Consider the following 15,609-nt stretch of genomic DNA (forward strand, 5'->3'; position numbering starts at 1 on the left):
CAACACTCAAATTACAAAGCCTCCTCCCCCCTGTTGTTGACACCACAAGACAGCCCCTGGCCTTCCTTCCAAACCCAGCAGCTCAGGAACAAGCTCATGAATTTGGGTTGTTTGCACTCCCCCACCACAACATGCAACTTTTAAACAACACACTCCCAAACACAAAGCTAATCCCATTCCAGCCCACCCCATCCCACCCCACAGAGGGATCCCCTGGCTCCCACCTGCCAACATCAGGAACAGGTAGAGCAAAATAACTCCATACCAACAGAGCCAGGAAAATTCCTCATGGTTCCTGAGGAGACCTGGGTTCTCTGGCAATAAATCCAGGAAAATATGCCAAGTGCCAGTCACCAAACACAGGGGCACATCACTCCCCCAAACATGTCACTTCTGTAAATTGCCTCATCAGTCCCTGCAGGGGAAACCAAACCCCAGGCAAGGCTGAAATGGCCATTCCACTAACAGTAGAGCTTTTAACAGTATTATTATTATTATTATTATTACTACTAGTTAATTTGGAGCCTCCCATCATAACACCCTGATTCCCAAACCACCACCCCCAGGGAACAGGAAGCTCTCTGTGGCAAGTCACATCCAAGGCTTCTCTGAGGAGCAGCAAAGGGTTTTCCAAGTGATTCCTGGGGAACAGATCCCTGACGTGCAATATTCAAGGAGCAAGTGTCAGCACAAAACCCACAAGCATCATTCAGCATCTGATTCCTGACACACTCTGAGGTCCAGCCATGAACTCAACAAGTCCACCACTGACCATGTCCCCAACAGCTTTCAAATCCCTCCAGGGCTGGACAACCCCTTCCATGGAGAAGTTTTCCCTAATATCCAACCTAAACCTCTCCTGGTACAAACTGAGGTGGTTTCCTCTCTGCAGAGACATATGAAGGCAGCAGGTGATGTCAGTCAAAACCAGAATGGGCAGATTTTTAAAAGGAGCAAAGATTTATTGCTCCTGTTGACAGCCCAAATGGGAAATCATCTTACATTTTAACTTAATCAAGGAAGGAAATTATGTACCAAACATTCCAGTCTGCTACTGCACACTGAGACCCATCCAGAGAAAGATGAATTGAGTGGTATATTCCAATTATTACACAGGTAATTTCAGTGCTTTGTTTGTGGGGAAAACAAGATTATCATTTGGAACACTGAGACAAGAGACTTGGTCATTTGCAAGGCACAAAGCAAATTCAAAACCTGCTTTGTTGCTCCGGTAATATTTGCATAATAGTTATTTATATGTATGATGAGTTAAGCAGAGTTTCAGGACAGTTAGCCAAGGTGAGTTGCCCAGCCCTTTAATCCTCTAATAACATGCTTGGGATGCAATTTGGGGATTCATTCCCCTCTGATGGAGCAGCTGTGCTGCTGCACAGTGCCCATTTCTCAATGCTCATCCCCACCAAATTGCACTGTTTTGATCAATCCACAAAGCAGAGCATTAAAAATGCTTACAAGGATATTTCTGCTCCTTGTTTATGTATCTGCAAGCCCTCCTAACTCTCCTTTAGATATGATGGCCAGCTACTGAAGACCAGCAAGGGGCTGCATTTATCCCAAAACACACATAAATTGCAGTGGTAAGCCTGCTGCGGGCGCCTATCTAATCGAGTTGGCTGAAAATTAATTTCAGGCTCTTCCATGGCTCCCTGGATTCCTGCTGCAGCTTATGACAAGCAGAAGTTAAAACTGCAAACAGCTGTCCTCCTGTTAGAGGCCCAACAGAGGAATAACAGGGATGCTCTGCTCAGAAAAGTGCCCTGAAGGTGACGTGAGGGCTGATCGCCCCTGCCAGGAATCCCGGGAACTTTGGGACTCTCCAAACTCTGCAGCAGCTCTGCTGTGCCACTGCAACCCCAAGTGGCTCAGGTTATTTTCAGCTGGCCAGCAGCAGCTGTAGAAACATCCCTGAGTGCTCTGCCTTGCCCTGGAATGCCCATGTGCTCCTCACCTGTCAGCCCTGCTGCAGCCAACACGTCGTTTGTCTTTGCTGGGCTTCTCCCCACTCCTCCAGAGGAAGATCCCACAAAGCCTCCAGAGTTCTGCTTTGCCTCAGTGAATACCCAAGCAGGCATCTCCAGATCCAGCTGATCTTTGCAGCAGCATAATCTCACTCAGGATTTACTACCTGATTAGGATTACTCAGACTAAAAACACAGCTAGATAAGAGCTGTGTGCTGCCGGTCACCTACCCATGGAGAGGGATCACCATCCCTAACTCTGACATTTTGTCACAATTTTTTTACAGTCCTTACATTTTTTTAAATGGTTCTGAAAAAACCTGAGCAATACAAAATTATCTGAGACATAGGTTGGGCTCAGTGATCTCAAAGAACTTTTCCAACCTAGTTAATTCTGTGACTCTGAGATGTTCTCGTGCATATTTCTCTATGAAGAGGATTTAAAACCTCAAGTCCCAGACTGAGATGATGTAAATGGACACAACATCCCATGCTGGGATGTAGTTGTGTAACTTGGCACAAGTGGGGATTGAGATACTTCATTCTCAAGCTTCACAGAGCAAGAAGAATCACAGTACTGCAATGAAAATGAGCATGGAAGGTCCCTTCTTTTTTTACTAATCAGTGAAGAAGCAGTTTGGAGTCTCATTGCTGAGCTGGCAGATAGTACAGACCATTACTGCACCATGGGGATTTGTCTGGGGGAAATATCTTTACTTCTTTGTGGTATATATTTAATGCAAAGTCACCTTATTCTTGTTTGTCTAGCATACAATGAGAACAGATCTCTAAAAATAACCTTCTTCCCCCCTCTTGCAGCTCCTCACGGCAGTTTCACTTATTATTAGCCATTATTCACATCTCTTACATAAACTGCAATTTCTGGAAATTTTTATGCCTCCTGATACAAAACCTGAAAGTGAGCAAGACAGGAGAAGGCAGAGCTCAGTGAAACTCCATTTTTTTTACCTCTCTTCCCCTTTTACCTGGGTTTGATGTCACCACGTCCCTCCCTGGAGCAGCGATAAAGCTCCTTTAACACCCAGGCAGCTGCAAAGCTGGATCAATGGGGCACCTGGGGTCAGGGAATCCCCCCGGGGGGCACAGGGGTGGGGCTGCTGGGCCACATCCTCCTCCCCAGCCACGCTCACAGCACAGCCTGAGTGCCACAGGATGAAGTGAGTGCCTTCCCAAGGCAATGTGCAGGGTGGGTGAGCCTGGCAGTGGCTCAGTGAGTGCCCTCCCCATGGAGAGCCTCAGTGGCACAGGGGACACGACCCTAAGCACAATCCCTGTGGATCTGATTCCCGGGGTCAGTCCTGCTCCAGGGCCACATCTTGTCCCATCACTGACACCAGGCTGGCAGTGCACACCAGAAGCTGAGGGACACTTTCCACAAATGACCTCTAATCCATCTGCCTTTCCAAGAGAGCAGCTCGCCCTCAAACCTGCAAAAGGTCACGACTGAGAGCACTCCAGACTTTCTGTTCTCAACCTTGTGCTTCCCTGACAACCCCATTTTTCTTTTCCCTTTCTCAGATCTCCTTGTGCAGGTCCCTGCAGCAGTGCAAGCACACATCCAGGGAATGGTTACTGGGATTTGTGCTCTCCTGGGGCAGCCTCTCACCTGCTGACTCAGGATGTCCCAACCTGGCCGCCCCCGCACTTTCCTCACACTATCCCATTTAGCAGCCAACTCATCCTCTTTCTCTAAGAAACTAATTCAGGCACCCCAGGTTTCAAGTTTAGCTGGCTTATGCTAACCACTAAAGCTGCACAATCAGATTCTTCCCCCGACAAATTTGACACGGGGCCGAAAATCAAATTTGCTTCCTTTTTTCCCCTTAAACAAAACCATCTACGGTCTGCAGGGGTAAGCCACTGCTCATTTGAATATCCAAACACTGGCTGTTTGCATCCAGGGGCTGGTGCCAAAAGCCTGTCACCCACAGCCAGCCCAGGCACGTCTGAGGCTGCTGCTGGACTGATTCATCTCTGCCTTGGTACTTCCAGACTGTTCAAGACAAATTTGACGAGGCTCCTGCTGACCTCCACTGAGGTAAAACCCATCTCATTTCTCATTCAGGTGATGATGAGGATGGTACAAATAGGCTTTTCCTGTGCTGGGACTCGTGTGGTTTCACCACAGCTTTTTCCCCTCTTACCTGCAGCCAAAGACTTGAGAGGGACACGACTGGTCCCAAAATGCAAATGGAATATATTACCAGAAAAACCCGCCTGAACCCTCAGTCAATAATCCATTTTTAGGAAAGAATTTGTGGGAAAATGAGGTAAGTGATAACTTTGCAGATCTCCTGTTATCCACAGTGCTATTTTAGGGAGAGTGTGACTGCACTGGGCTTGTCGCAGAGTCCTGCTTCCAATCTCCTGGCAGGTCCCCAGCACATTCCAGTATTTAACACACAAGGCTGTTGGGATGCAGTCCCACTTATCTCCCAGACACGTTGACTAAGACTTTCCCACATAAACTGACCCACCCTTCAGGAGCAAGAGGTCACTCAGTACAATCAGCCTTCAAATGAGGAAAACAATCAGGAAAAGCTTCTCTGATGCCAAAAACACCAACAGAATAAAACACAACAGGCTCCAGTGTTTGTTTTATGAAAACTTGAAAACTGCAAGGCAGATTTCTCAACTTGTGATAATCAGTGTAGCCCCACCAAAGTCAGTCAGGTTTCTTTCAGGCTTAGCCTCCTAAAAGCATCTAAAATTGCTACAAGAACACATTACTAAAAAAAAGATTAAAAATAAAAAGGTAGCAATTAATCCATTCATCTTTTACTATGATGAAATTGTAGAGAGTTATTCATGGCATTATACCCCAAAAAGCTCGCAATATTTTGCATTAAAGAAGCAACTGTTAAACTAACCAAGTTATCTTTATCCCATATGGATCCTACATGACAAAGAATTCCTGTTAACTTAAGCAGAACTCTCCTGATCTCTTTGCTGCATGATCCAGGCTCTGGCAAAGGGTGATCTACTGGATGATCCTCCTGTATCAAACACCCAGACTTCTATAAGGCAGATCTATGCCCAAAGTCCCTTTCCAAAAATTAACCCCAAGCTGCATTCCAGTGCTGCTATAAATGTGTGTGCCACTGGCACCCCAAAGCCATGAGCCATCTGCAGGGACTGGTGCAGATCACTCTGAAACATTTTCATTAAATATTTGTTTACTGAGATACAAGTCAGTGAAAGCCCTTGGCAAGAAAAATCTCACCATTGGTTTAGCTACTGACAAAAGGCAACACCTGCAATGCCCAAACCCAAAACCTGTGGGTGTTCAAATAAATGTATCTGAGTTAAATTAGTTTATATACAGCAGGCAGCACCTTTTCCCTTCCAAGCCAAAAAACCAGAGGAGCTACTTGCTATAATTAGCTGGAGCATTTGTGGTGTCTGGGTACTAAGCAAAATTGATTTCATGAGTGGGAAAAATCTGCTTTTGGTCCTGGTGCACAACCCCAGAGTGATCAGTTCACTGTACCCCAGGCTCTGCCCACACTGCCAGAGCTCACCTTGCCCTTCCAAACACAAAGCTCCCTTTTATCATGTAAGAACCAGAAGCAGATACACCATGTCATTCTGCAATAAATCAATCCATAGAGCAATAGGATTAACTCAGAACAAAAGGCAGGAACTTACAAAACCAAAAGCTGTAGATCTGGATTACTGCTGGATGGCAGGAAATCCCCACAACTCCTCAGAGAAGACCTTGACCACGTTCTTGAGACAGTACAGCAAAAACTAAAGACTTCCCAGTGATGCCTGCAGGTCTGGCTTGGGAAAAATGTCTGCCTGGGATAAACTGGGTAATCAGTATAACCTTAAAATGTCATGGCCAGGCTTGGAGAGGAACTTCTGCGTCACCTCGGAGCACCTCCCACCCAGGCACAGCCACTGACACCTCCAAGAAGGGGGAAAATGGAAAATCCAACTGCACAGTTGTGGGGTGGGGCACGATCCTCCCTGATCTCTGCAGGCACTGCTGCAGCCCTGGCCAGGAGATTCCAGCACAGGCATGACCTCAGTGTGATGCTGCTTTCCAAAACCTCGAGGCAAGCTGAAAAAACAAAAGGCAGATCTAAAGGTGTCCCAGTCCCCACAGACTGAGGGCAGGAAGGATCACAAGAGCCACTCCAGCACTTCCCACAGGGAGACTGAAGACACAAAGCATAAATGCTTTGCTCATGAAGCTGGCTGCCTCAAACCCTTCAGCCCCATGCCAGTCCCTCACGTGGGCAGCTCCAGCTCTGCATCTCCTCCTCTCTGCTCACACCCTAAATCTGGGTCTGCAGCTGCATCACTTCCCAGACCCCACAGCTCATGCAGAGCAGCAGCTGCCCATTCCACGGATCATTCCACGTTGGATTGAGACGTGATTACTGGAACCAAACCCAGCGGTCACACCAATCAAACTGAGCTGTCAGTCAACCCCTATTCCTGTCTTAAAAATAAAACACTAACACTTCGTTTTTCAAGGCAAGCCCACAGCTTCTCTGATGATTTGCATCCATGTTTCCTATCCTCACAGAGGAGGAGAAATTGTTTCTCTGGTGCACAGCTCTGGACACATGAACAAAAGCCGAGATGAAATCCAGCAACATCATTCCTGAACACGTTTCACAGATCACAGGCAAATTGTTCAGCAGGGGAACAGCCTATGTTTGGAATCCCAGTAAACAGAAAAAAGGCTAAATCTGGAACATTTACCTGTGAACAGTTTGGTGGCAGAGTATTTTTAGCTCTCAGGACAGAGTGTTAATGGCACACCTCTCCTGTTCCAAGGGCACGGCTATGACCAGCGAGGCTATTCCCAGTATCCAACAGGTGTGGGGCAGCATCTGCTGCCACAAGGGCTCCTCATGCAGTGCCTCTTCTGTTCAGTCCCCTCTGCCCTCCTGACATGAACAAACCAAACCAACTCACCATTTCTTTTTAAAGTTCTAGCACTCAGCACACTGTGCAATAAAAGTGGCAGCATGGCAGGGTAAATGTGTTTCTCTGGTGGCAGCAGTGACAAACCAAAGGGGTTTCTGGTAGGTTAAAACACATGCAGTATGGGTTTGTGCAAGGTAATAGGAGAGAAAATACATTAAACAATCAAATAATATATTAAGAGAAGAACAGAAAAGTGAGAAGACATAACAAATTAAGAAAATTCTGAAATTATCACCACTCAACAAGAAAAAACCTCACAGAGAAGATGATGAGAAAAATGTTAACAGTGATGAAAAACAACAGCACAGTATAATCCTCAACCTTAATCTGTCCTTGGGCATAGGGAGATGTACACATCCCTGAGTACAACCTTCATACATTGGTGCATACCTTTTGATAATCCATACATTACCCTGCAAGCAGAAATAACACTTCCAGACACAGCCCCCCTCAGCCATAAAACCTGTTATGAACTCAGTCCTCACCTAACAATACACATCAAAGCTTTTTCCATGCAAAACCGGCCTTTTTTATTGAGGAGTGGACAGTAAAAAATGTGTCTGGGATTAGCAATACATGAAAAAGAAAAGAAGTTGGGCAAAACAGAAAAAAACCCCTGCCAGATTAAATATATATGGAATTGATCAATGTCACTCTGATGAAGCTGTTGAATAAACTGGAGTCTACTGGGCGTAAGAAGAATTTTTCTTATGCCTTTCTTTTTCTTAAAAAAACATGTAATCTCTTCTGAAACTCTTTTTTCATTAGAGGAAAAGCTTCCAAAGGTCCAGCTGTAACTGCTGCAACACTGTACTCTCGTTCATTAGAAAAACAAATTCCCAACAGATCATTTTAAGAGTAATAATAAAAGGCTGACAAACAAAAACCACATGTGGGTGGGGGGGAAGGAACCCAGCAGTGGGGGAAGCAGGACACAGATCCCAATGGATCCCACTCCCCTCGGTGTGGAGCTGCAGCTCCAACACTGCCTCTCCACACCAGCGCTATCTGCTCAGGACAATCCAACACGAGATGGTTTAAAGCAAGAGAAGGCACCTGGGTTTTCACATGTCACACCTCTAGGCCAGATTCCTGCTGGCTTCACTTGGCAAAGCTGCCAGGAGCCTCGGCAGAGGAAGGGTCCCACGTGCTGGTAAAATCCCCGGCTCCATCAGCCGGGAACGGGAGCAGCCCACGGCAGGAGCTGCATGCCAGGAAAGCCCTGATGGCTCCTGCCATGGAGCACGGCCTGCTCCCATCAGCAGCTTCCAGGCACCACAGGGAAGAGCCTGCACTGCTCCCTGCACAGCCTCAGCCGGGCCAGAGAGATGCCAGAGCAGCTGGTGGCTCCTTGCCCCGAGGTCGGGTCACCTGTCCGGCCCCTGAGGCTCCAGCACTGCCAGAGGTATTCCCAGACCCTAGGGAAAGGGCAATCAGGGAGGCTGTGGCCACAGACACCAGCATGGGCAGGATTTAGTAGCTGACTCATGGCTAATGGGCAATGATAAACCATTGTACTGCTCGTTCACTTGTGCCCAGATCAGATGACTAAGGAATTTAGGTGCGTACAGCAATTAACAGCTTAAATAACTTTTGCAGTCTGACCCTTCAACGTCTGCATAAACAGACTTTCTCCTCTGTGTTCCATGAAAGACGTCCATGCACTCCTTGCTAATGAAATACAATAATTTTGTAGGCAATCCAACAGCAAATATCACATCCTGTAACTGACCCACATGAAAAATAAATCCTTAGTCAGGTGACGTAATGCAAACGAGCAATCCAGGCCCATCCAATAAAGGGGCTTTAGATGATTCCATTTTATAGATGATGAAGGAAAAAAGAAAGCATCTTTCATAAAATGGTTTGTACTCCTGCTCCCCAGGGGCTCTTGGAGCAGCGCACAGCAGTATCAGGTCTCCATACATGCAGCAAGAGGGTTCTGCCCCTCTCTGCCCCACTCCTGTCTGCAGGCAGGGTTCAGTGGCACACAGCAATTCCAAAAGCTGCAGGATCCGTGCCACCACAGAGATGAAACAGCATCTCTAACGCTTTTTTTGCCACATGGCTGCTGCAAGCTCCTGTTTTATCCCAAAATGCTGCATCCTGCTCTAGCGAGTTTCATTTGCTGCACTTAACCTGCATTACAGAAAAACCCAAAGCGGGTTCTGTTCCAGAACCTGACCTCCAGATTCCACACTCATAATTCCACGCCCATGCTCCTGCATGAAGTAACAGAATATTCCCTATTTTCTCGCCTCTTCAGCACTAGTTGTGACACATGAGCCAGCCCCTCGCCCCTCCTCACAGCCCTACAACCACTGCTAAGTCATGGAGCCATCGCTACAGCCATTTCTGCTCTCCCCAGAAACACGGAGGAAAAAAAAACCCCAAACGTTAAAGGATCAGAACAGTTCTTTAAAAATCACATCCCGCTGCCATCACCCGCCTTCCCAGCCCTTTATCCCATTCCATTTTCACTCCCCCAGAGCCTTCAGAGCGTATGCAAGCCCTTCCTCCAGCGGAGTTTTCCTGCAATGGCCTGAGGAGTCACAGGCTCCCCTGACATTTCCACACGGCTGCTATCTCTGGGAATAAATTCCTGTCCCTGCCCTGCCTCTCGGAGCTCCGGGGAGCATTGTTCCCCAAGATGCCCGTCAGCAGGATGGCGGGCTGCGGGAATTCCAGCTCTTTTTCCCAACTGTTCAATAAGCAGGTTTCATAATGCTGGTATCCTGTCAATAAAGGTCGAAGGATGAGCCGAACGCTCCGGATCTTGACAGTTTCTGTTTATTTCGTCTCCCTGCAATCCTGATCTTGAACACTTAGCATTATACCTACGGACAATGCGGAGCACAACGCAGAAACACAGACCACTACTCACCTTCAAACAAGAATGCGATTTCATTCACGATTAAGACATCAACATCACTAATTCAACGCTCACTCTAGTTCTGTATCATCACTCCAAAAGGAAAAACATCAGCTACTGAATGAAACATCAGCCCCGGTGCTATTAACAAGGAATTTACAGAGCTGCTGCAGTCTCACGCTCTCTAGCACAAGTCTGCCATATTTTTTTTGTTAAATCAGGCCTGTACCCACCTAAGAGCCAGAGCCAGCCCCGAGACAAGCGAAGCAAGCCCACGCATCGCGCCGCTCACTGCGGGCAGCGCGGCGGCGGGCGATGGCCGCGCCCGGACCGCAGCCCCGCACCGGAGCGCGGCGGGCTGGGCTGGGCTCGGCTCAGCGCTCCCGCACACAAAGCCCCGCAGCGGGCCCGGCTGACAGCGACCCCCGCGCCGCCCCCCGCGCCCCGCCCCGAGCAAGAAAAATAAAGGAGGAATTACATCCGTCCAGCAAGGAATACCGCAGGAGCAGCAGCCGAGCCGGGCTCTCCGCACCGCACCGCGCGGGGCGTGCGGCTGCGCGGCGGAGGCGGCACCGCGGGCGGGGACGGAGGGAAGGGGAGGGAGGGAAAGGGGCGGCGGCCCCCGGGGACGGGCCGGGGCCGCCGCAGGGCAGGGCAGGGTAGGGCAGGGCGGGGCGGCTGTGACAGCGCGGAGCGCGCTCCGCGCCCATCGGCGCTGCGGGGAGGCTGCGGATCCACCCGCGCTGCGCAGCGGGCAGTCGGGACCGCTCCCATTCCCGATCCCCGATCCCCCATCCCCGATCCCCGCTGCCAGCCCTACCTCGGCGCTGCCCGGGCGGCGGCTCCGCGCTGTGCGGTGCCCGCAGCCCCGCTGCGTGAGCTCCGTGTGCCCCGCCCGGCGCGGAGCGGAGCGGGGCGGGGACAGCGCGGGAGGAGCCCCCGCCCCGCGCCCCTGCCCTGCGGCCGCCCTGCGGCGCGGGGCTCGGCACGGCACGGCACGGCTCGGCACCGCATCCTCACCTGCTGCTCCTCCTGCTGCTGCTGCTGCTCGGGCCTGCCCTGTGCTCACGCCAGGTCTTCCCCCTCCGCCGGCCCTCGCTCGCAGCCTCCCGTGGGTGTTATCCAGCCCTCCCGGCTCCCCTTCCCTTCTCTTACATTTATTTGGTTATTGGGTCTCTCCAGCCTCCTCGCTCCTCCTCCTCTGACACCCTCTCCTATCGCAAAGACAATGTTGGCTCGTCCCCAGCATCCATTTCCTCTAGTGCCGCTCTCCCTCCCGCTGCTCTGTCATTCCTAGTGGAAACCCCATCCCGGGTTTGACTCCCTCCACTGCAGTCCTCCTCTCCTGCTGCTCCAGTCCTGCCACCTTCCCACGTAAACAGCCTCCCTTTGCCAGTGCAGCCCAACCCCCAGAACCCGGGTCCAGCTGCCCTTGTGCCACACTTTCACTTTTTTTCTGGGCAGGATTTTGCCTGTCCTTCCAGAGAAAGCTGCTGCCCCACAGACAGTGTGCCTTTCCTCCTTTCCTCTCTCCCACAGCCAAGGTCAGAGGCAGACACTGCTGCTTCAGGTTTCTTTTCTGATCCTGGCCTCCCTGCTTGCCTCCTCATGCTCATGTTCTTCCCTGCTGTCCACTCTCCCTCACCTCTCACTTCCAGTACAGCTATGGACCAGTGCTGTCCATGTCTTTTACTAAAAAACCAACAAACCCCTCTTGGATTCACCTGGCTCCTTGGTTATCACTCCCTTTTCTCCTGCTCTCCATCCCCACACTCTCTGCTGTTTCACTGTTATCTGGAGCTCCTCTCCTCCACATATCTTAAACTCCCTCTTATCTGGCTCCTGCCCCTTCACACTCAGCTGCTTTGCCAAAATTCCCAATATCCACTTCCTGGCATAATCTCTGGAATATTGCTTCATTTCCAGTCTGTCAAAATTATCAGCCTGGTTCTTTTGGATATTTTGTTCTCCTTTGGTTTCCAAGACTGCCCTGCCAGAGCCACCTCCTTACAGCTCCTGCAATGCATCCTCCTCCCAATTTCCAGTGAGATCCCAAAGGGACTAAGTTCCTCAAACTTGGGAAAAACTCCTCCGGCATTCAGAAAGTCTCTTTAAAATATTCTGTCACCATGAAGCCTACAAGATCCTTGATAAGATCTAAGAACATACTTTCATGTTTGTCACTTGTGCTGGTTCATATGGGATGCAGTAAAAAATGTCTGTATATAGATACAAATTTTTAGAAATATATTCAAATGCTAGAATGTTAAGAAATATCCAAAAAAAAATCACCCTTCACTCAATTATTAATATCCATCAAGCACGTTGAAAGGGACAAAAATCTGCAATGTCTGGGAGTGAGCAAGAGCACACACTATATTTTAGGAATTTTTAGCCCCCATAGCTCAAAGATGGGTGGGCCATGGATTCCCATGGAAATAACTCAGTAGGAATAAATGCTTGGAGAAGTAAGAATAGCAGGGGACACTGTGGGCTCCAACCAGTTAACCCAGTTACTGACTGGGATACACTGAGAGACATTTTCTCCTTTTTAAAGAGCTGCCATTTGCTAAAGAACAGGTACAAGTGCTTTGCTGCTGATAGTTCTCAGCAGCATTTCCAGGTTTGACAGAGAGGATTCTCGTTTAATTTTAAAAACTATTGCACCAATTTGTTTGTACTTTCAGTATGAACCTTCCACTTGCAGAGTTAGAAAGCCAAAACCTACAGCCCGGTGACAATGCAGCAGGAGATACAAGGTAAACCTGCAGCACTTCCCAGTGTCAGTGAGTAGAGCCAGTGAGACAAACAGGTTGTTCTCACTGATGTCCACATTCGCACTCCTTTAATCAAGCTGAAAGGCCAGGTATGAATGGGCATGACAGAAACTGTTGTTAAACGGTGTGGAAATGGACAGCAACAAAAAATGTTGGTCAAAGTCACTCCCTTCACCTTCTTACTTTGTAGTTAGTTAGGCTCTGAAGCCCAAGGCTTATTCCCTCATTCATTTTGCCCAAGCAAAACTAGATTTCTTCACAGCTGAAGCAATATTTAACCTTGGGTTTTTTCCTTTTGAAATTCTATTCAAAGCACCACACTCAATATTACTGTTTGATGCTCATCCCACAGAAATAGATCCACGTGCATATTGACACCTGCACAGGCATATACAGGTAATCATATTCCAACCCCTCTGAAAGATAATTTAAAAATAAATCCTAGTTTAAATAACCTAATGCGTCATTCAAAACAGAGTGATTCAAAACTGGAATCATAGAATGGTTTAGGTAGGAAAAATCCTCTAAGATCCTTGAGTTCAACCATTAACCCAGAGCTGCCAAGGCTGTCCCCAAGGCCCACATTTGAATTTGTAGAAGGGCACTTCCAAGCAGATACAAAAGCAACACATCTAGATGAGATATTAAGAGCCACAATTGTTAAGGCAATACTAAAACACATTAAAAAAAAAATCTGCTGAAGGATGGTGTCGATTTCCAAGAGCACAATAAAAATGCACACCAAGAAATTCACACTGTAATAAAAATCTCCCTCGCTGTTCCAGCAGACTGGAAAGCCTCCTGTTATCAGCCAGTTCCAGTTCCACAGGTTCCCAGCATGAGTGAGATCCATTCCCCCACCAGACACACCTTCCCTCCACCTGTAACTGCTGGCTGCAGACACACACGGGGCTCCGAGGCACAAATCCAGACTGGAGCTTTGTCTCGTGGCAGACTTGGCCAAGCTCTTGAGAGGAAAATCAAAGATGGGCAGAACCTGCCCAGAGGAAAAACCCAGCTCCCTCAGTGTGTGTAGCGTGTCTGGAACAGGATGGCTCCTCTTCACAGGCATTTCCTCCCAGAACCCAATTTCTCCCCAGCACCCTGGTTACACCCAGCTCGGGGTTACACCCTTACCTTCAGGAACACATTGTAGCAATGCGCTTCCCAGAATGGATTCGCTGGGATATTTTGTTTCCAAGCAGTCACTGAAAGTATAAATGTGTCTGATCCTCAATCCCTACTTTGCCTTTTCTCAGGAGGCTGACCTGCCCAAAATTCTGCATCAGGGAATAAAACACCCATATGCAGCATCCACAGGGAAAGGTGTGTGTGACACAGGAAGGGAGAAACAGAGCAGGGACATGGAGACCAATTAACTCTAATCATCAGTGGTCCGGCAACACTCTTTTGTTGAGAAATCTTGTTTTTCTAAGTGCTCCCCAACTCTCTGTCCTGCCCTACCCCCAGAGCATCCATCCATTCTCAGCTGTTTTGTCTCCACCAGCTCCAGGCCAGCACCCCCAACCCTGGAGAATGACTCAAGCACGGGGCACTCACAAAGCCAGCTGCTGTCTCCTTCCCACGCCACCGGAGCCAGCAGTGGAAATGCTGACAGTGTGAAGACAAGATGGCTTTCCTGCTCTGGCTGCCAGCACCACGGCAATCTCCAGCGGCCGGGAGGAGTCCTGGCAGCAATCCTGAGGAAGGACAGGAAGCATTAGTGAGAGCTGGCAGGGGCTCGGGGCCAGCCCACCACAGCATCCCCTGCAGACCTTCCCATTGTGTTCAGGGCAGTACATTAAAAAATGAAATTAATGTCTTGGGACCTGCTCTGGTGTCCTGAAGGAATCCAGTCACAGAGCACATCTACAGCTGCAAAGCTAGTTTCTCAGCCCTCCAAAGCCCCTTTCACTGTGCAATGGTTTGAGGATCAATGCCTCAAAGGTTTCCTCACCCAAAGAGAAATGGGGAGGAAAACTGAACACCAAAATCCTCAGCATTTATATGTCCCAGAAAAACTTGCACAAGTCCCTGCAAAAAGCTTTGCCCCTTGCTGCCAAACATTATTCTCTTTCCTTGTGTTTCACCATAGTTTTACTCCTCCATTTCCTCCAGATGCATCAGAAATGCACCTAATTAGAAATTTCATGGGTTTAATATGAAAGAGAATGGTTTCAGAGTAGATATTAGGGAGAAATTCTGTGATGGTGGTGAAGCCCTGGCACAGGGTGCCCAGAGAAGCTGTGGCTGCTCCATTCCTGGAAGTGTCCAAGGCCAGGCTGGATGGGGCTGGGAGCAACCTGTAGTGGAAGGTGTCCCTGCCATGGCAGGGGTGGAACTGGATGAGTTTTAAGGTCCTTTCCAACCCAAACCCTTCCATGACTCTATGAAGAATACACATCAGCCCATGTAATTTGACAAAACAAAGCTGTCAGGTGCAGCTGGTCCATCAACTACTACAGGAAAAAAAGTTAAATTCTTAGCCCTCTCCCAGATTTTATTTGTTTTCCTGACAACCTGCTTACTTTTCCTACAGAAACTGAAGCTTTCAGGTCAGGCTAAGAGATTAGCACAAATAGATTTTGAAATGCTTTCTGTGGTGATGACTTGCTGTGGTAATGCTGGGCTGTACCTGCTGAGGCTGTGATTCCTTGCTCAGTTCCATGTGCAGGGATGTGTCTGACATCACTGGAGCCTCATCCAGGTGCAGTCATCTGCTCTCCCTGTCTTAATGCTGCCACACAGGTGGATGAGATGATCCCCAGAGAGGCACATTAGCAGGAATTATTTACCAGGAGGCTGCTCTGTCATCCAAAGCTCCAGGCTGGAGCTGCTCTCTTCCATGCTCTTAACTTCCAAGATGGATCCTGGACAGGGCTGCTGCTCAGGTGCAGGTCTGGAAGCAAAAGATGGTAACTTTTAATTCTGTGGGAAGCTTTAAGAAGATTCCCCTTTCCTCATTTAGCTGAGATCTCTCACCTGCCTCCATGCAGGACTGCTTATTCTAAAAATG

General features: G+C 48.7%; 1 protein-coding gene across 1 annotated transcript in view; it reads right to left on the reverse strand.

Moving 5' to 3' along the window:
- The window catches only part of SPTBN1 (spectrin beta, non-erythrocytic 1), a 110,742-nt gene extending 100,312 nt beyond the window's left edge, over nucleotides 1-10,430 (reverse strand). Inside the window, 1 exon segment of the mRNA XM_079298526.1 lies at nucleotides 10,295-10,430. The gene's annotated coding sequence lies outside the window, so the exon portion shown is untranslated.
- Nucleotides 10,431-15,609: the final 5,179 nt, after the last annotated feature.

This window comes from Erithacus rubecula, assembly GCF_903797595.1.
Source record: "Erithacus rubecula genome assembly, chromosome: 2".
Taxonomy (NCBI): domain Eukaryota; kingdom Metazoa; phylum Chordata; class Aves; order Passeriformes; family Muscicapidae; genus Erithacus; species Erithacus rubecula.